Raw genomic sequence first — 20,639 nt, forward strand, 5'->3', positions numbered from 1 at the left:
CTTTCCAATTGGCTGTAGGAAGGCAGTGTGCCTGGATGATGGAGCAATGGCTGGATGTGTGGGGGCAGGGTGGTTTGTGGTGGAAGGTCACCTGATGAAACTTCCAGGAATACACACAACCAGAGTTGAGAACCCTAAGCTTCCTGTCACATTGGTGAAACCTAATCTGACTTTCCAGCCGTAACCAATGGTGCGTGCATTTCTGTACATTCTGCTTGGGATCTGCTTTACATATTTGGTCATGTGTTCTCACCTCCTTTGACTGCTGAGAAACCTAGGTCAAAGGCCATAGTGCAGGGCGGCACCAAGGTCTGGAAAGGTAGGAAATATAAAAACAGCCAGCAAGAGTTTCTATAGATATATAAAAAGGAAGCGAGTGGCTAGAGTAAATGTTGGTCTCTTAGAGGACGAGACCAGGGAATTAGTAATGGGGAACATGGAGATGGCAGAAACTGAACAAAGATTTTGAGAATTAGTCTTAACGATAGCGGACACTAACAATATTCCAACAGTAGTTAGACAAGGGGCTATAGTAGGGGAGGAATCACAATCACTAAGGAGGTGGTACTCAGTAAGATAATGGGACTAAAGGCGGATAAATCCCCTGGACATGATGGCCTGCATCCTAGGGTCTTAAGAGAAGTAGCGGCAGGGATAGTGGATGCATTGGTTGTAATTTACCAAAATTCCCTGGATTCTGGGGAGGTCCCAGCAGATTGGAAAACTGCAAATGTAACGCCCCTATTTTTTTTTTAAAAGGAGGCAGTCAAAAAGCAGGAAACTATAGACCAGTTAGCCTAACATTTGTGGTTGGGAAGATGTTGGAGTCCATTTTTAAAGAAGCAGTAGCAGGACATTTGGAAAAGCAAAATTCGGTCAGGCAGAGTCAGGATGGATTTATGAAGGGGAAGTCATGTTTGACGAATTTGCTAGAATTCTTTGGTGGATGTAACAAAACAAGGTGGATAAAGGGGAACCAGTGGATGTGGTGTATTCGGATTTCCAGAAGGCATTTGACAAGGTGCCACATAAAAGGTTTACTGCACAAGATAAAAGTTCACGGGACTGGGGGTAATATATTGGCATGGATAGAGGATTGGCTAATAAACAGAAAATAGTCAGGATAAATGGTTCATTCTCGGGTTGGCAATCAGTAACTAGTGGGGTGCCGCAGGGATCCGTGCTGGGACCTCAACTATTTACAATCTATATTAACAACTTGGAGGAAGGATGTAACGTAGTCACGTTTGCTGACTATACAAAGATGGGAGGAAAAGCAATGTGTGAAGAGGACACACAATATGCAAAAGGACCTAGGCTAAGTGAGTGGGCAAAAATTTGGCAGATGGAGTACAATGTTGGAAAGTGCGAGGTCATGCACTTTGGCAGAACAAAAATCAAAGAGGAAGTTATTTAAATGGAGAAAGGTTGCAAAGTGCTGCAGTACTGAAAGACCTGGGGATACTTGTGCATGAAACACAAAAGGTTAATATGCAGGTACAGCAAGTGATAAGGAAGGCCAATGGAATCTTGGCCTTAATTGCCAAAGGGATGGAGTATAAAAGCAGGGAAGTCTTGCTACAGTTGTACAGGGTATTGGTGAGGCCACACCTGGAATACTGTGTGCAGTTTTGGTTTCCATATTTACAAAAGGATATACTTGCTTTGGAGGCAGTTCAGAGAAGGTACACTAGATTGATTCCGGAGATGAGGGGGTTGACTTATGAGGAAAGGTTGAGTAGGTTGGACCCCTCATTCTTCTGAATTCCAATGAGTAGAGGTGATCTTATCGAAACTTAAGATTATGAGGGGGCTTGACCAGGTGGATGCAGAGAGGATGTTGATGGGGGAGACTAGAACTAGAGGGCATGATCTTAGAATAAGGGGCCTCCCATTTAAAACTGAGATGAGAAATTTCTTCTGAGGGTTGTGGATCTGTGGAAGCTGGGACATTGAATAAATTTAAGACAGTTTCTTAAACAATTAGGGAATAAGGCGTTCTGGAGAGTGGGCAGGGAAGTGGACCTGAGTCCATGATCGGATCGTCCATGATATTAAATGGCGGAGCAGGCTAGAGGGGCCGTATGGCCTATTCCTGCTTCTATTTCTTATGAGTAGTCAGATTGTGATCAGGTGGTGTCTAGCTTGGGTTTCGAAGCTCGTATTAATATTTTAAAAATCTATTCTTTTGCCAAATCTGTAATTTTACTGATGTGCATGTTATCAATATACACTTATTTTAGTGTTTTCATTGCATCCATTGAATTCTCCCTTGAAATGCAGTTGGTCATCCAACTTTCGATGATGGAGCGGTAGAATGATTGTGTTTATCTGTTTGGAAAAGCCCAGTTGTTATAATTGGGTCAGATTTCTTGGAGGATGGCCAGCAGGGGTTCTATTTTTACACCATTGTGGCAATTTTCTATTTTAATTATACCTTTCTTCACCACCATTTAGTATGTTGCCTTCATCTCAGAGATGTAATGAATCCCCACAGGAGATTGTGATGGTCTAAAGTAACTGGGGGCTCTTCAAGGAACAGCTGTCATACCCTTCCAGATGGCTTTTGTTCCCACTCGGACCGAATCATGCCGTATGTTTTTATTCCGCTTCAATCCTCCCTCTTTCCCCCCACCTCCTCGAAATCGAACTGGAAGATTCCTTGCATCTTCTACTTAACATTTATATTCATTGTTGTCCCTTTTGAGATGTTTTCTTTATGTATCCAAGTCAGAAAACCCTAGATTTCTTGAGATTTCCAGAATAGTTCAAGGAGCAGGCGAGGTGGGGAGGATTAACACAAAATTAATAAAGCATACAGGATCCTTGCCTTTTATAAATGGAGGCATAGAGTACAAAAGCAAGGAAGTTATGGTAAATCTTTATAAATCCCTGGTTAGGCCTCAGCTGTTGCCATTCCCAGTTAGTGATGATATTGCAAAGTATTTACAGCACATAAACAGGCCAGTTGGCCCAACTAGTCCGTGCCATTGTTTAGGCTCCACACCAGCCTCCTTCCCACCCTTCTTCATCTCATATCAACATATCCTTCTATTTCTTTCTCTATGTACTTATCTAGCTTCCACTTAAATGCATCTCTGCCATTCGCCTCTTTCACTCCTTGTGGTAGCGGGTTCCACATTCTAATCACTCTCTGGGTAAAGCAGTTTCTCCTGAATTCCCTATTGGATTTGTAAGTGATGGCATCTTATATTGATAGTACCTGCTTCTGGTCTCAAGTGGAAACATCTTTGCATCTACCCTATCAAACCCTTTCCTAATCTTAAAGACCTCTTAGGTCAGCCCTCAGTCTTCTCTTTTCTAGAGAAAAAAGACCATGTGTGTTCAATCTTTTCCAGTGGGTATAACCTCCTGGTTCTTCAGAAGTTTTAGAAGACTAAATGCAGGAAGTGATGTGGTTGGCTAGAGAATAGAAATATCTTATTTGCTTTATGAAAATACCACCTATGAAAATAGCTACCTGCTTTGCCAACTGAATTATTGTCCAATTCTGGACACCACCCATTAGGAAGGATGTCAAGGCCTTCGAGAGGGTGCAGAGCAATGTTCCTGCTAAGTTGCGCAGCCACGCAGTCATCTGCAAGGTCCCTTGCAAGGCCGCTCGCTGGCTTTTACATTGTGCAAAAATCTGCCACTCATTGGGGAAGGCAGGCTGAGTAGGAGGCAGTGCGGCCTACGGGGGACATTGGTGCAGAGAAGACTTTACTAGGAATGGTACCAGAAATGGACCTCAGTTATGTGGGGAGATAGAAAAGCTGGGATTGTTCTCCTTTGAGCAGAGAAGGTAAAGGGGAGATTTAGTAGAGGTGTTCAAAGTTATGAATTTAGTTCCAATAATCTTCATTCCATCCATGCTTCACCATTCATCTGATTTAACCAATATTTGTAGGTGATGTGTGGCATGTTTTCTATCATTGACGGTGACTGTAATGGGTCGTGATATTGCTGCTGCTGATTTTCCACTTTGTTAAATGTGGGCAGCTACTAGGCTTCCAAAGACAGTTATAAATACACAGCTGAGCGTAAAATCCAAAACATCATGCTTGTTATGGCCCAGGGAACAGAGTAGTTAACAAAGATTCAGAAAAGGGATAGCTGAAGGATAGAAATAATGAGTAGATGGATATTTCTCATAGGAACAGGAGTAGGCCATTCAGCCCCTCAACTCTTCTGCCATTCAGTTAAATCATCGTTGATCTGTATCTCAAGACCATTTACCTGCCTTTAATCGATATCCCTCGCTGTTCTTACCCAATAAATATATACTGATCTGTCTTAAAAATTTCAATTGACACCCCCACCCCAGCCCCAGCATCCACAGCTTTTTTTGGGTGGGGGGACGGGGGAAGAGTTCCAGATTACCACTGTGTGGAAAAAGTGCTTCCTGATTCTCTCTCTCTCTCTCTCTCTCTCTCTCTCTCTCTCTCTCTCTCTCTCTCTCTCTCATTGAATTCTATAATTATAAACACCTTGATCAGATCATCCCTCAAACTTCTAAACTCAAGGGAATACAAACCATATTTATGCAACCTGTGCACCTAATTTAACTGAGTTCTACAATGTCTGGAGGTGTCGTCTTTTGGAGGAGACGTTAAACCGAAGCTCCCTCTGGATGGAAAAGATCCCACAACCATTATTTTGAAGAGCAGATGAATTCTCCCTGGTGTCCTGGCCAATATTCATCCCTGAATATCTGGTCATTTATCACATTGCTGTTTGTGGGAGCTTGCTGTGCGTGAATTGGCTGCACATTACAACAGTGACTACACTTCAAAAATACTCCATGGTTGTAAAGTGCTTTGGGACATGTTGTTTCTTTCTGTTCTCTTTCTCTTCCTCTCTCTTTTCTCTTCCTCGCTCTCCTCTCTCTTCTCTTCCTCTCTCTTCTCTCTTCTCTCTTCTCTTCCTCTTCTCTCTCTCTCTTTCTCTCTCTCTCTCCTCTTTCTCTCGTTTCCTCTCTCTCCTCTCTCTCTCCTCTCCTCTCTCTCCTCTCTCTCCTCTCTCTCCTCTCTCTCCTCTCTTTTTTCTCTTTTTTTCTCTCTCCTCTTTCTCTCTCTTCCTCTCTCTCTTGTCTCTCTTTCTTTCTCTCACCCTCTAGCGCCTACTGCTGAGTAACACACGTGCTTTAAAAGATATATTTAAAATTTAGAAACTGCTGTGTCATTGAACATGTGTATCTATATTAACAATTATTTACTTTGGATTGAATATGGAATAAAATGCGTCACTGTTCGTGAACTGTTACTTGTGTTTTATAGCATTTTCAGTTGATTTCAAGGTTTAAAAAAAAATACTCTTTGGAACAAAATAATGTGTGCGTTGTCCCAAGATGTTTTACACATGAGGCAATAACTCAATTGATGGGGCTTTAGTAGAGTAAATGAGGAGAAACTTTCCAGTGGCAGGAGGGTCGGTAACCAGACGATACAAATTTAAGGTAATTGGCAAAAGAACCAGAAGGGGAGAATTTTTTTTTTTTTTTAACACAGCGAGCAATGATTTGGAATGCATTGCCTGAAAGGGCAGTGGAAGCAGATTCAATAGTAACTTTCAAAAGGGAATTGGGTAAATATTTAAAGGGGAAAACAAAATTGCAGGGCTATGGTGGTCGGGGGTCGGGGGGGCGGGAGGACTAATTGGAGAGCTCTTTCAAAGAGCCGACACAGGCACAATGGGCCAAATGGCCTCCATCTGTGTTCTCTGGTCCTATGGTCCCAATGGCCTTTTTACCTGACGGCCTTATGCACCATTCTGCAATTTTGTTGTGCTGACCTAAATCTGACCAGCTCTTTCAATCTGCTTCAGACTGGTCACCTTTGTCATTACAGTACTACAATAATATGACCAGAGTTGATTCCAATAGTGAATCAGTATGAACTCCTCCTGCTTAATTATCTGATATTGCCTCCAAGACGTTCACTTGCTGCTGAGCAGATATTGTGCTGGGATAGATATAGTTTATTCGTCAGTTTTCATATTTTTTGAGAGTAGAAAAGAAGAAATAATTTTGGAATCGATAGCTCTCCCTTTACAGCATGCCTGTAAATTTGCTATAAGTTTGAAGATGTTCAGCATAGCTTACAGTGAAAATAGCTTATTTTCAGTTCTGGATAACAGATAAGGTGGTGATCTGTGTGCATTTAGTGCACTAAACGAGCTGTTTAACTTTTAATATAAAATTGTATTGTTTTTGATATGGATTTTTTTGTTTTAAGCGATGATAAATGGTATTATTGCCGAGTGACCATCTCACATTTCCATTTTTCTTTGAAGAAATCTATTGTATTGCGCTCAGTTAGCATTCACAGTATCCCAATCAATAACGTGCCATTTGATACAGTAGTGGTTGCAAGATGCTTTAAACTAGAGACGACATTTAGTGTCATCAAGAGGCAAGGAATACTGGATGTGACGATCCACATTTCCTCAAGGGAAGGAAGGGGAACCCATTTTGGAAACTGGACTAAATTTAATGGTACATTTCAGTGAATCAGACTCATCAAATGAAAAGGGATGGGATTGCTATTGGCATTAGCAATGTTTAATTTCTTTATACAACTCTGCTTGATAATTTGACAACTAGTAAATTAGTGTAGTAGGGCTTAGATTAACCTTCTTTTATTATAGAGGCAAAGGCCTCCTGCTGAGTAGTGGCTGTTGGCCAATCACTTGAATCCCACTTAAATTGCTATGTAATAAACTAGAACAGAGATGAATTTTACGGACTAACAGTTCCATGTACATGTAAAAATTTACAACATACAATTACTGTCTACCTGGGTTTGTGTTTTTTTAAAACATAGAATTACAAAGAATTTTACAGCGTAGGAACAGACCATTCGGCCCAACAGGTATGTGTTGATGTTTATGCTCCACACGGGCGCTTGCTTTGGGAGTCTCTGGTCGGGCATGCGGACAATATGGCCCGCCCAACGGAGCTGGTTGAGTGGTCAATGCTTCTATGCTGGGGATGTTGGCCTGAGCGAGGATACTGACCGTGCGTCTATCCTCCCAGTGGATTTGCAGGATCTTGCGGAGGCATCGTGATGGTACTTCTCCAGCACTTTGAGGTGTCTACTAAATATGGTCCACGTGTCTGGGCCATATAGGAGGGCGGGTATCACTACTGCCCTGCAGACAATAAGCATGGTGCCAGATTTGAGGGCCTGGTCTTCAAACACTCTCTTCCTCAGGTGACTGAGGGCTGCGCTGGCATACTGGAGGCAGTGTTGGACCTCGTTGACGATATCTGCCCTTGCAAATGGTCCACGAGACTCTCCAAGCAAGCACTCTACTCGGAAGTCCGACATGGCAAGCGAGCCACAGGTGGGCAAAGAAAACGTTTCAAAGACACCCTCAAAGCCTCCTTGATAAAGTGCAACATCTCCACCGGCACCTGGGAGTCCCTGGCCCAAGACTGGCCTAAGTGGAGGAAGAGCATCCGGGAGGCGCTAAGCACCTCGAGTCTCGCCGCCGAGAGCATGCAGAAACCAAGCGCAGACAGCGAAAGGAGCGCGCGGAAACCAGACTCCCCACCCACCCTTTCCTTCAACCACTGTCTGTCCCACCTGTGACGGAGACTGTAATTCCCTGTTTTGGACTGTACAGTCACCTGAGAACTCAGTGAAAGCAAATCGTCCTTGATTTTGAGGGACTGCCTATGATGATGATGATGATCCACACGAGCCTCCTCCCACCCCACTTCATCTCATCCCATCACCAGATCCTTTCTCCCTTTTCCCCTCGTGTTTATCTAGCTTCTCCTTGAATACATCTAGGTTATTCGCCAAGGTCACGGGACCACTGTAAAGGAAGGAAACCTAAGACCCTATCTAGCAAACTCCTGTAGTGGTGATTCACCTGAACTAGTTCAAACTTAAGCAGCTATCCTACGTCCTAACATCTCTCTTTGTGATTTGTATGGTATTTTCATACAACTTAGAGTTGTCCATAGAAATTAAAGTTGGAATCACTTGAAAGAAAAGAAAGACTTGTATTATATAGGGATGTCCCAAGCACTTTACAGGCAATAAAATATTACAGTACTTTTTAAAAAAAAAACAGTAGTCACTGTTGTAATGCAGGAAACGCGGCAGCCAATTTGCGCATAGCAAGTGCTCTCGAGCAGCAATGTGATAATGACCAGATAATCCATTTTAGTGATGTGGCTACTCAGATTTAAACAGTATCTGTTTGTGATATTGGTTGAGGGAAAAATATTGGCTAGAACACCAGGGAGAATTCCCCAGCTCCTTTTCACAATAGTGCCTTAGGATCTTTTACACCCATCTGAGTGGTTTAATGACCCATCCGAAAGATGGCACCTCTGACAGTGGCGTGCTCCCTCAGTACTGCACTGGGAGTGTCGGCCCAGATGCTGTGCTCAAGGCCCTGGAGTGAGGCTTGAACCCACAATCGTCTGACTCAGCAGCGAGATGGTTACCGACTGAGCCATGGTTGAAACTTGAAGTTCCATATTAGCCCTCTGTTGATTAGAGAGTGCAGTTCTATAAATAGTCAGTATTTCACATGACTTAATGGCCCTGAAATTCCGGCCTCCATACGGAGTGTGAGGGAACCTCGGAAGGCATCGCAAAGCTGGTTTTCCAATCTGTCGAGCTCTAGCTTGGCAGATCGCACGCATCTCGGCAGCAAGGACATTTGCATGGGCAAAATTGCTGTATTTGCCTATCTCTTGCCCAGCAAATGTCCTTAAAACTCTTGTGCCTGGTAAAAGCAGGTGCATAGCATACTTTTACCAGCTTAAGAGTTTTAAAACATATAAAAATAAAATTTAAAAACTCGTGTAAAAACCCTGCCCACTAAGGTAAGTTTATTTTAAACTATAATTACAAAACTTACGAACAAAAAATATTTTTCCAATTTTTATTTAACACATTTATTAACTTTAATTTAAATATGTGGGATTTTTTTAAAAATTGTGTTGGGTGGGTGGGAGGTGGGGGGGGTTCTTGTAATGAGAACTCCTACTTAGAGTTCCCATTATTGTGAATGAGAAAATACTTTACCTTGATTGGATGTCCAGGTCCACATGGCTCCGGCTCTACATCTATTCAGACGTGCGCGCACTCCGATGCGCATGCCTCTTGAGCCTAAAACTGCAATCGCTGGTGGGCGCCTGAGCTAAAGGTAATTGCGCACCCTTTTCTCTTCTTTTCACGCAAACACCCGGGGAAAGCCTCCGACAGGGGTTTCAGGGCTAATGACAACTGGCATCACTGGACAGTTTTATACACCACCAACTTTTTCACATTGGCAGATACAGTTCTCTTGTTTTGAGTCACTACATTAAAGGTGCTATATAAATGCAACTTGTTGTGAACAGGAGGGGTGAGTCTGTATGGAACATTTCCTTAATGTTAGCCATGCTACATACAAAAAGGAAGAGAATGTGGCTATTGGGCATATTCACACATACAGACAAGCTTGTTTGTACAAGGGATGAGGATTAATTGGCTTGGAAGCTTTCATTTGGACAAATGACCTTTCCATTTTGGTTTAAAGTATCTTGTAGCTTATTTTTGTAATGCTACTTCTATCTTTTTCAACTAAGACCTTAAATCCCCCCTCCTTAAAATAATTTCAGATGTGTTTGTCATGACTGCAAGACTGAACAGGCTGGGGCTCATTTTTTTCTCTCTAGAAAAGAGAAAGCTGAGGGGTGACCTGATAGAGGTCTGTAAAATTATGAAGGGGTTCAATAGGGTAGACGTAAAGAAAATGTTTCTGCTTGTGCGGAAATCCAGAACTAAAGGGTCATAATAAATACAAGATAGTCACTAATAAATCAAATAGGGAATTCAGGAGAAACCTCTTTGCCCAGAGAGTGGTGAGAATGTGGAACTCGCTACCATGGAGTAGTTGAGACGAATAGTACAGACACATTTAAGGGGAAACTAGAAAAACATAGTCGGATATTTTGTTCAAGCGAGATGAAGTAGGGTGGGAGGAGCATCGTGTGAGCCATAAACTGGTCTAGAAAGTATGGGCCAAAGGGCCTGTTTCTGTGCTGTAAATTCTATGTAATGACGTGTCCTGTGTTTCAATGGCCTTTACCCTTTTGATGTATGCAAAGATAAAATACAAGAGTCTCCATCCAAAAGCATCTAAAACATTTTGTGAATTTGTTTACTGCCACCGTAAAATATTTAAATTGCCCTTTTCACTTCAAAGATATTTTTGCTCAGTTTCTCTCGGAGCCCTGAATATTGTAACTAAAGTTAGACCTAAATGGATACACTTCATAAATGCTTCTTAGAGTTTTCCTTTATCATAGAACCATAGAAATTTATGGCAGAGGAGGAGGCCATTTGGCCCATTGTGTCCATGGCGGCCGAAAAAGAGCTATCCAGTCTAATCCCACTTTTCAGCTCTTGGTCCGTAGCCCTGTAGGTTACGACACTTCACGTATATCCAAGTACTTTTTAAATGCAATGAAGGTTTCTGCCTCGACCTTTCGGGCACTGAATTCCAGACCCCCACCACCCTCCTGATGAAAACGTTTCTCCTAGACTCGCTGCTAATCTTTCAATCAATTACTTTAAATTGATCCCTCCTGGTTATTGACCTCAGAACTTTGGAAGATACTTATAGATAACCATGGGGTCAGATTAGGATAGGATTAAGCATTTCAAATACAGTTGTGAACTAGAAAATTTAGATGGGGTCAGAATAAGTAAAAGCAAGTTCTGGGAGCTCTGGATCTCCATTATCTGTCTCTGTTCATTCTCCCAAAACTCTGCTGCCTGTATCCTACCTCTCTCCAAGTCCCCTTCACTCATCACCGCCTCTGCTCGCTGACCTACTTTGGCTCCCAGTCCAACAACGCCTCGGTTTAAAAGAAAATTCTCATCCTTGTCTTCAAATCCCTCCATGGCCGCGCCCCTCCAAATTACTGTAACTTCCTCTAGCCTACAACCCTCTGGGATCTCTGCTCCATCAATACTGGTCCTTGTAAATCCCCAACTCCCTTCATCCCCATTGTTGGTGGCCGTGCCTTCATCTGCTGAGACCCTAACCTCTGGAATTCCCTCCCTAAACCTCTCTCTCCCTCTACTTGTTTAAGAGGCTCCTTAAAACCTAACTCTGAACAACCTGTCCTAATATCTCCTTGTGTGGTTCGGTGTCAAATTGTGTTTGATCGCTCCTGTTAAATGCCGTGAACCGTTTTTAAAGACTATGTATAAATGCAAGTTGGTTTTAATAAACATTTTATATTAGTACTTGCACTAATCATCATCATAGGCAGTCCCTCTGAATCGAGGAAGACTTGCTTCCACTCCTGAAGTGAGTCCTTTGGTGGCTGAACAGTCCAATACGAGAGCCACAGACTCACAGGTGGGACAGAATCGTTGAGGGAAGGGGTGTGTGGGACTGGTTTGCCGCACGCTCTTTCTGCTGCCTGCGCTTGATTTCTGTATGCTCTTGGCATTGAGACTCGAGGTGCTCAGCGCCCTCTCTGATGCACTTCCTCCACTTAGGGCGGTCTTGGGCCAGGGACTCCCAGGTGTCAGTGGGGATGTCGCACTTTATCAGGGAGGCTTTGAGGGTGTCCATGTAGCATTTCCGCTGCTCACTTTTGGCTCATTTGCCATGAAGGATCTCCGACTAGAGCACTTGCTTTGGGAGTCTCAGTTTGCATGCCAGACACGTGGCCTGCCCAGTGGAGCTGATCGAGTATGGTCAGTGCTTCAATGCTGGGGATGTTGGCCTGGTTGAGGATGCTGATACTGGTGCGCCTATCCTCCAAGGGGATTTGTAGGATCTTGCAGAGACATTGTTGGTGATATTTCTCCAGCAACTTGGTGTCTGCTGTACATGGTCCATATCTCTGAGCCATACAGGAGGGCAGGTATTACTGCAGCCCTATAGACCATGAGCTTGCTGGCAGTTTTGAGGGCCTGGTCTTCAAACACACTCTCCCTCAGGTGGCCGAAGGCCGCACTGGAGGCAGTGTTGGATCTCATCGTCGATGCCTGCTCTTGATAGAAGGCTCCCGAGATATGGGAAGTGGTCCACGGTGTCCAGGGCCGTGCCGTGGATCTTGATGACTGGGGGGGGCAGTGCTGTGCAGTGAGGACAGGCTGGTGGAGGACCTTTGTCTTACTGATGTTTAGCGTAAGGCCCATGCTTTCGTACGTCTCAGTAAATACGTCGCCTATGTCCTGGAGTTCAGCCTCTGTGCGCAAATGCAGGCGGCGTCCGCGTACTGTAGCTCGACGACCGAGGTTAGGGTGGTATTGGACCTGGCCTGGAGATGGCGCAGGTTGACCAGGTTCCCACTGGTTAAGCACTAATAATGTTATGTTGTCAACCCTTAATTGCCAATTTCATATGTACAAGTAGTTTTCACTCCTTGCCAAAAACAAATGATGAACACAGATCAGAAAGTATTTGCATCATGTTGTTCTTGAGGCATGCTATGCTTTTTATTAAGATCTGTAATTCGCATTGTTTGTTGTATCATTATTCATACATTTTAACATTAACAATCTATCAAAAAAGTCATGTACAATCCCCAATCCCACAAGAGCAGCAGTGGCATATTCCCACGGAATGTGAGAAGGCCCAATTTCCCCAAGATATGGCAGTAAACATACTGCTGTTGTCACTCTGCATTTCGGAGATGGGATTGAACAAGGTGGGACCAGCAGCATTTAGGGTACTTTCAGACTTGCCTTTTAAAAGAGAAAATCAAGCTGCACCTTCTGGAAACATTAGGCCTATTGCAAATTCTATCGGTGCTAAATCTTTGCTGGTTTTTAAAGTGCTTCATGCATAATGAATGTGAAATGTAGATGGTGTTGGATATCATGATGGGTAGTTAAATATCGAATACTGGATTTAAAAGATGATGTTTGTGAGCCTGTCACGTTGGGATTTGGAGCGTTGGTACCTACTTTAAAGATAAAATAAGACTCTTGGCCAGTTTGCTATACACTGATTGGAATGCACATTGCTGAGCTGAGCACAGTCCAGCACCATATATCATTATCTCTCTTATGTAAGTCATGGAGCAGAGTGCAGCTGTAGGTATTTTTGATGGTGCACTTCAGAAAATCAGCATGTGATTGATTTTCTTTCTCTTAGATGTGATTTAGCAACATGGCTTCATCTCGCTACGTGTCTCAGTCGAATTTCAGAAAGACTGGAGAAGCACATTGAAGGCACAAGGAGCTCCTATTGTTCTATCCATGTTGTACTATTCTATAATTCTATAATATTGTATAGTGTATATCTATAATTAGATAATGGACAGTACGGGCACACTTCGGGACATAAGTTGCTCAGACTGCTTACGGGAGAGACCAAATTAGCCTGCCGTGTTTCCGTGCATTACAGCAGTGACCACGCTTCAAAATACTTCATTGGCTGGGAAGTATTTTGGGATGTCCTGAGGTCAGGAAAAGCAGTGTATAAATAAAAGTTTGTTGATTTTTACCCCATTTTGTTTATTCCAGTGTAGATCATAAAGGATTACCGAGTCAAGCAGTTAAACACTTAGAACAGGGAGAGTGATTACAAACACGTTTGTGGAAATTGACATAACTTGGTCGTCTTGACATTGACAATAGACTCTTTCCATTCGCGGCATCTATAACTGTCTGATGTGATTAAAGAAAGACTTGCATTTATACAGCGCCTTTCACGACCTCAGGATGCCCCAAAGCACTTTACAGCCAATTAAATACTTTTTAAGTGTAGTCACTGTTGTAATGTAAGAAACACGGCAGCCAATTTGCACACAGCAAGCTCCCATAAACAGCAATGTGACCATGACCAGATAATCTGTTTGTGATGTTGGTTGAGGGATAAATATTGGCCAGAACACCGGGGGAATTCCCCTGCTATTCAAAGTAGTGCCATGGAATCTTTTACGTCCACCTGAGAGCAGAAAGATCCTCGATTTAACATCTCATCCAAAAAACGATATATCTGACAGTGCAGCACTCCCTCAGTACTGCTCTGGAGTGTCAGCCTAGGTTATGTGCTCAAGTCACCGGAGTGGGACTTGAACCCACAGCCTTCTGACTTGGGCGAGGGTGCTATCAACTGAGCCATGGCTGACCAGTGACTGTATTTCAAAGATAGTTGTTGTTCTTTGTCTTGATATCAAGTTATTAATATTACTTCTGTGTAATGCATTCCATGTCATGGAGATTGTTATGTATATAAACGTGTATATACCTTGTACAGCCACCAGGGGGCTCATCCCCTGGAGTCCCAAGAGATCCCACAATCCCTTGGGAGCACAGGTACTTAAGGAGGCCTCACTGGCTGGAGAGGCACTCTGAAGACCTGCAATAAAAGGCTACGGTCACTTTTTACTTTGAGCTCACAGTATCCAGTCAGACGCTAGTCATACACAAGAGATGACATCACCTCTGATCCCACATGCAAAGTTTTCCCTTTTGAAAATGTGTTTTCAAGGGAATGTGCAGGACATAAACACTCAAAATCCACATGCCAGCCTACAGCAGGACCTGGAACCATCCAGATTAAGTTGACACATGGCAAAGTGCATTAGTGCAACGCAATGGTCATCGGCAACATGGAAAAGAAGCTCAACCATTGACTGTCAGGAGGTCATCATTGATCAGAAGCTTAACTGCACCACCAATACCAACAAGTTGTATAATACTTTGGTTAGGCCACAGCTGGAGTACTGCATGAAGTTCTGGTTGCCGTGTTACAGAAGGACGTGATTGCACTCGAGAGGGTGCAGAGATGATTTACTAGAATGCTACCTGGAATGGAGAATCTTAGTTATGAGGACAGATTGGATAGGCTGGGTTTGTTCTCATTGGAACAGGAGGTTGAGAGGAGACCTCTTTGAGGGGTCTGAACATAGTGGATAGCAAGAGCCTATTTCCATTGGTGGAGGGGTCGATTTATGAGGGGGCATAGCTTTAAGGTGGGTAGTGGAAGGTTCAAAGGGAGTTTGAAGGGGGCTTCTTTACACAGGGTTGTGGGAATCTGGAACTCACTGCCTGGAAGAGTGGTGGATGCAGAAACCCTCACCACATTTTAAAGATGGTTGGATGGGCACTTAAAGTGCCATAACCTACAGGGTTATGGACCTAGAGCTGGTAAGTGGGATTAGACTGGATAAGCTCTTGTTGGAAAGCAGAGATATGATGGTTAAGTACTGCAGGGAATCGAATGCAGCCAAGGTGATCTCCTAGACTAGTTTCGATCGCCTGGATGGGTCGGGGAGGAATTTTCCCAGATATTTCCCCCCGCACCCCCCCCCCCCCCCCCCCCCAAATCGGCCTGGTTTTTGCCCCTCTCAGGAAATCACATGGCTCCGGCCGGGGTGGAGTGTAGAATGTTTCAGTGTAAGGGGTGTCGCAGTTGTGTGGGACGGGCGGGTTGGGCTGGGTGCTCTTTACCTTTCCTTCATTGTTCGTAGGGTTATATGTAACCTTCAGGGCTGCTGACAGAGGGCCAGGCGGCACTTTGTCGGCCGGCGCAGACACGATGGGCCAAAATGGCCACCTTCTGCGCTGTAAATTTCTGTTTCTAAGTTGCTGCAAGAGCAGGGCAGAATGTGGGTACTCTGCGACGAGTGTCTAACCTCCTGATGCCTAAATTCCTCCCCATGATAGTCAAGCTCGAGTCAGGAATCTGTAGGAAATCCGAACTTGCCACAACAGTGAAGAAGCTCGGCACCCTCCAAGCCAAAGCAGTTCACTTGATCAGAAGCTTGCCACAGAACTCCATATCCACCATTGACTCACTGTGGCTACAGTGTGCACTATCTCTACAGGATACATTACAGCATCTAGCCAGACTTGCTTCACCAGCATCTCCCCAACCCTGTGACCTTTACCGCTAAAGAACAGCAATGTCCTGGGAACACCACCACCTCCCAAAATTCTCCTAAGTCGCACACCATCTTGACTTGGACTCGAACTGCCGTTCCTTCACCGTTGCTGGGTCAAAATCCTGAAAATGACTCGTCACCATCATGGGAGAACCATCAGCACAAGGACCACAGCAGTTCAAGGAGAAGGCCCAATCACCACGCGCTCTGCGCAACTAGGGATGGGCATTAAAAGTGGCCTGGCCTATGTCCCAAATATCTCGAGGGGAAGGAAAAACGTGTTGCACAATTCACAAATGACTTGAGTTCCTATTGTAGAACACGCCCATTAAACTTATCCTGGACAGAGACTTGCACCTTCCCTTTCGATATTTTAAAACCTGTAGGTGGGTTACTTTTATCTTAAAATATGATGGTAGAAGTACTAAAGTAATTATTTCTGTTGCCGTTGTCACTCACAAAGAGCCAATCCTGTAAGAGAATCTTCACATTATTTTGTCCTGATTTTAAATTAATAGAAAATATTTGCAGATGTAGTATGACAGAAAAGGAACATCAGTTTTTGAGAACTATGATGGACTGAACAACTTGTACGAGTATGTCTTTATTTTATTTAGATGTACATTAATATAAAACTCTTGTGAAGTTACTTCAGTTTGTACTGCTCCTTTAGAAACTTGTTAATGATTGTGTGACTGCATCAAGGCACCTTTGTACTTTTTACCATAAATTGTTGGAGGGACTTGGCATCTTAATCAGTAAATGTCTTTAATGTTGCACAACAGCTGTAAATCATACAATTTGCTCTTCATAGTTAGATGATTCAGTCTTATATTAGACTAAATGTGCTCATGAAGTATTTTAGACAAATTGTTTACTGCTGGATAGAACTTTGCGGGACGGAACAATCTACAGGAAAACCGAATGCTCAAAATGATCTGTTTGATGATTGTTGAGGGCTAAATATTGGTTAGGACACCAGGGAGAACTCCCCAACTCATCGAAATAGTGTCCAACTATTTTGAAACTTGATTGCAACTTTACTACTTGCTGACCAGCATAGATCATTTGATGGCTTACAGTCTCTGGATTTGAAGTAGGATTTTCTTCTGTTACCCTTCCATTTAGGACAGTAAATTGTCAATTTTAGATCTTAATTTTATCAAGTGCATAATGTAATGTTTTATTTTCCATAATTTCAAAGAATGCGGGTCTGATCTAAAAGATACATTTTTACAGTAGGTTCTGTAAGAATACAATTGCATGCTGTTAGTGCACAAATCTGTAGTTCTGTATTTGTTTTGCACATTTAACGTATTTTTTGTTGGGGGCAGTTATTTGGGGATTTTATTCCCTGCTGGAGCTCAGTGATTTGTCTTCATTTGTTAAAGAATTGAAGAGGTTTATTGAATTTAGAAGTTTTCATCGTGGTGGCCATTTTTTTTTACTTTGTGGGTTTGCCCTTTCATCATGACAGCATGACCTATTCACATTCCCTTTGTTCAGCTTGACGTCCTGTTGCAATTTAATGGCTTCACCAAATATATATATCGTTCTCTCAAATTAGCCTGCACTCTGAGAACCATTGTGCGAGATAATATACACAATATCTAGTGACATAATGTTTCCCCGCAGTAATCCTTGTCCCTGTAATTAGCCCACTGAGGTGTTCAGAATAACTCCAAGACTGTATTGTAAGCTCAAACTGTTGTGACCTTGGTCTCTCTAATGTGACTCCAGAGTGAGGAAGCAGCATGGTAGATTACCTTTTATACCTGCTTGCCCAGGGTGCACAGGTGACTCATGGGTCTCCCACAGGTGTGCCCCCTGGTGGCAAGTCTTGCATATTGGTGAGGTTTACATACATATATAACATGAACCTCTCGTTTACATAGGATATACGGCACATAGGCCAATCGGCCCAACCAGTTCATATCGGCAAGTTCTAGATTCTTGTCTTCAGACAGCAGAAGAGTGAAGACACTCAGACCTTTGAGGGGTCGGGGGGTCAGAATGGCAAAAGGTATTAAACGTAAACTACTGTCTTTTTATTAAAAGTAAACAGTAGTGGAAAATCAATGTAGCCGATTTCATTTAATAGCACTCAAATCATTTTGGTTAAAAAATACCACCAAACCGCAACAGTAGCTAATTCTAATATTACTGAACCGAGGTCCCCATCAGTAATGCAAGCTTATGTGTGAGGGTTTTGTCCATCCACCATTACAGTCTAAGGTAGCTGTCTTGATGAAGCATGCTGCCTGGTGCATTCTCCTGTACTCTATGTTCAACCTGGAGTATTGTTGATCAAAATATTGGTTCTTCTCTATTTGGCTTTTATGAAAATGTATTTTCATATAAATAATGCCCTGTCTCCCAAGGGAATGTGAAAGGTCATCGATATAACTCGTGACTATCTGGATGTTTCAGATGAACTAACAATTGCAGTAAGATAAATGACCAGGCAAATCTCAAATATAGATATTAAAGATAGAGATTTAAAATGTATCACATTTCCCTATTTTTTTTTAAACAATCCTGAACAGGGCAATTGAAAAATCTGTTTCTTGACTTGTATTCCTTTGCAGAATTTTTTTTCATTTGTTCATGGGATGTGGGTGTTGCTGATGAGACCAACATTTATTGCCCATCCCTAATTTCCCCTTGAATAGGTGGTGGTGTGCCACCTTCTTGAACTGCTGCAGTCCTTGTGGTGAAGGTACTCCCACAGTGCTGTTAGGGAAGAGAGTTCCAAGATTTTGACCCAACGACTATGAAAGAACAACAATATACTTCCAAGTCAGGATGGTGTGTGACTTGGAGGGGAACGGGATGTGGTGGTATACTAAAGCTAAACTAAAATCATAAATTTTAGACTTCCACATGAATTCCAGAAAGTCCTACTTCTGTCCTATTGCCAAATGTAACATTGGCTCACATTGTATATTTGATGAATTTATTTCTAAATGTTTTTCTACCCTGTTTTTTAATTCATTGCTCGAACAATAATTCAAAGATTAGAATCAAAACAAACATTAAATTTGCTTTGTTGTCTCTACACAATTAATTTGTGTTCCAGTTTCTACTCTAGGATGTGTCATGTGAATCCTTGAATTTTATTGTGGAAATATTGGAAATCCCTCAGAGGGGGCAGCATGCTGTGATCATACTTTGATATTGACTACTGCCATTTCATTGCCTTTCAACCATTTCCCTTTCAAGCATAATTCAATCATTGCATCTTTTCTTGAGGAGGGATGACATTTTCAGATGTGACCTGAGTTCTCTAGAAATTCTTTTACCTTTTGACAAAAATGTCAAGGCAGAGGAGTAAATAATCAGGATGTGTTAGAACTTACTGAAAATAAATGTCTCCTGCAGGAGCTTACATAGTGGTAACCATTTGCTCAGTAAAATCGATGCCTTTGTTACCTCTAGACTTGACTACTCCAACGCTCTCCTGGCCGGCCTCCCACATTCTACCCTCCGTAAACGTAGAAACATAGAAATTTACAGTGCAGAAGGCAGCCATTTCGGCCCGTCGTGTCCACGCCGGCTGACAAAGAGCCGCACGGCCCTTGATCAGCAGCCCTAAAGATTATATATAAACTTATGAACAATGACGGAAAGGCAAAGAGTACCCAGCCCAACCAGTCCGCCTCACACAACTGCAACGCCGCTTATACTGAAAACATCGATACTCCACCCCAACCGGAGCCATGTGATCACCTGGGAGAGGCAAAAACCAGATTAAAAACCCAGGCCAATTTAGGGAGAGAAAAATCTGGGGAAATTTCTCTCCGACCCATCCAGGCGATCGAAACTAGTCCAGGAGATTACCCTATCCGTATTCTATTCCCTGCAGTACTTAGCAGTTATATCTGCGCCGTCCAACAAAGGGTCATCCAGTCGAATCCCAACTACCAGCTCTAGGTCCGTAATCCTGCAGGTTACTGCACTTCAAGTGTCCATCCAACCATCTCAAGTGGTGAGGGTTTCTGCATCCACCACTCTTCCAGGCAGCGAGTTCCAGATCCCCACGTCCCCCCTCAAATCCCCTCTAAACCTTCCATCAATCACCCTAAAACTATGCCCCCTCGTAACAGACCCCTCCACCAATGGCAATAGACCCTTACTATCCACTATGTCCAGGCCCCTCAATATTTTGTACACCTCAATGAGGTCTCCTCTCCCTCCTCTGTTCCAATGAGAACAAACCCAGCCTATCCGATCTGTCCTCATAACTAAGATTCTCCATTCCAGGCAGCGTCCTAGTAAATCTCCTCTGCATCCTCTCTAGTGCAATCATGTCCTTCCTATAATACGGCAACCAGAATTGCATGCAGTACTCCAGCTGTGGCCTATCCAAAATATTGTACAATTTAAACATAACCTCCCTGCTCTTGCCTTTATTGGCCGGGGCATAGAATACAAGCATTCCATGCGCCTTCTTAACCACCTTATCCACCTGGCCTGCTACTTTTAGGGATCTGTGGACAAGCATCCAAGGTCCCTTTGTTCATCTACACTAAAGTGGCCTACCGCTTAATGTGTATACCCTTTCCTTATTAGCCCTCCCAAAGTGCACCATCTCCTACTTCTCTGAATTAAATTCCATTTGCTACTGCTCTGCCTACCTGACCAGTAGATTGATATCCTCCTGCAGCCCATGACTTTCCTCTATCAACCACACAGCCAATTTTAGTGTTGTCTGCAAACTTCTTAATCATATTCCCTATATTCAACTCATTAAAACTCTGCTGCCCGTGTC

General features: G+C 43.1%; 1 protein-coding gene across 2 annotated transcripts in view; it reads left to right on the forward strand.

Annotated features, from left to right (window-relative positions):
• Positions 1-20,639, forward strand: part of pip5k1ba (phosphatidylinositol-4-phosphate 5-kinase, type I, beta a) — a 206,970-nt gene that overhangs the window by 80,017 nt on the left and 106,314 nt on the right. The window lies entirely within an intron of this gene.

The sequence above is a fragment of the Pristiophorus japonicus genome, chromosome 1, assembly GCF_044704955.1.
Source record: "Pristiophorus japonicus isolate sPriJap1 chromosome 1, sPriJap1.hap1, whole genome shotgun sequence".
NCBI lineage: Eukaryota > Metazoa > Chordata > Chondrichthyes > Pristiophoridae > Pristiophorus > Pristiophorus japonicus.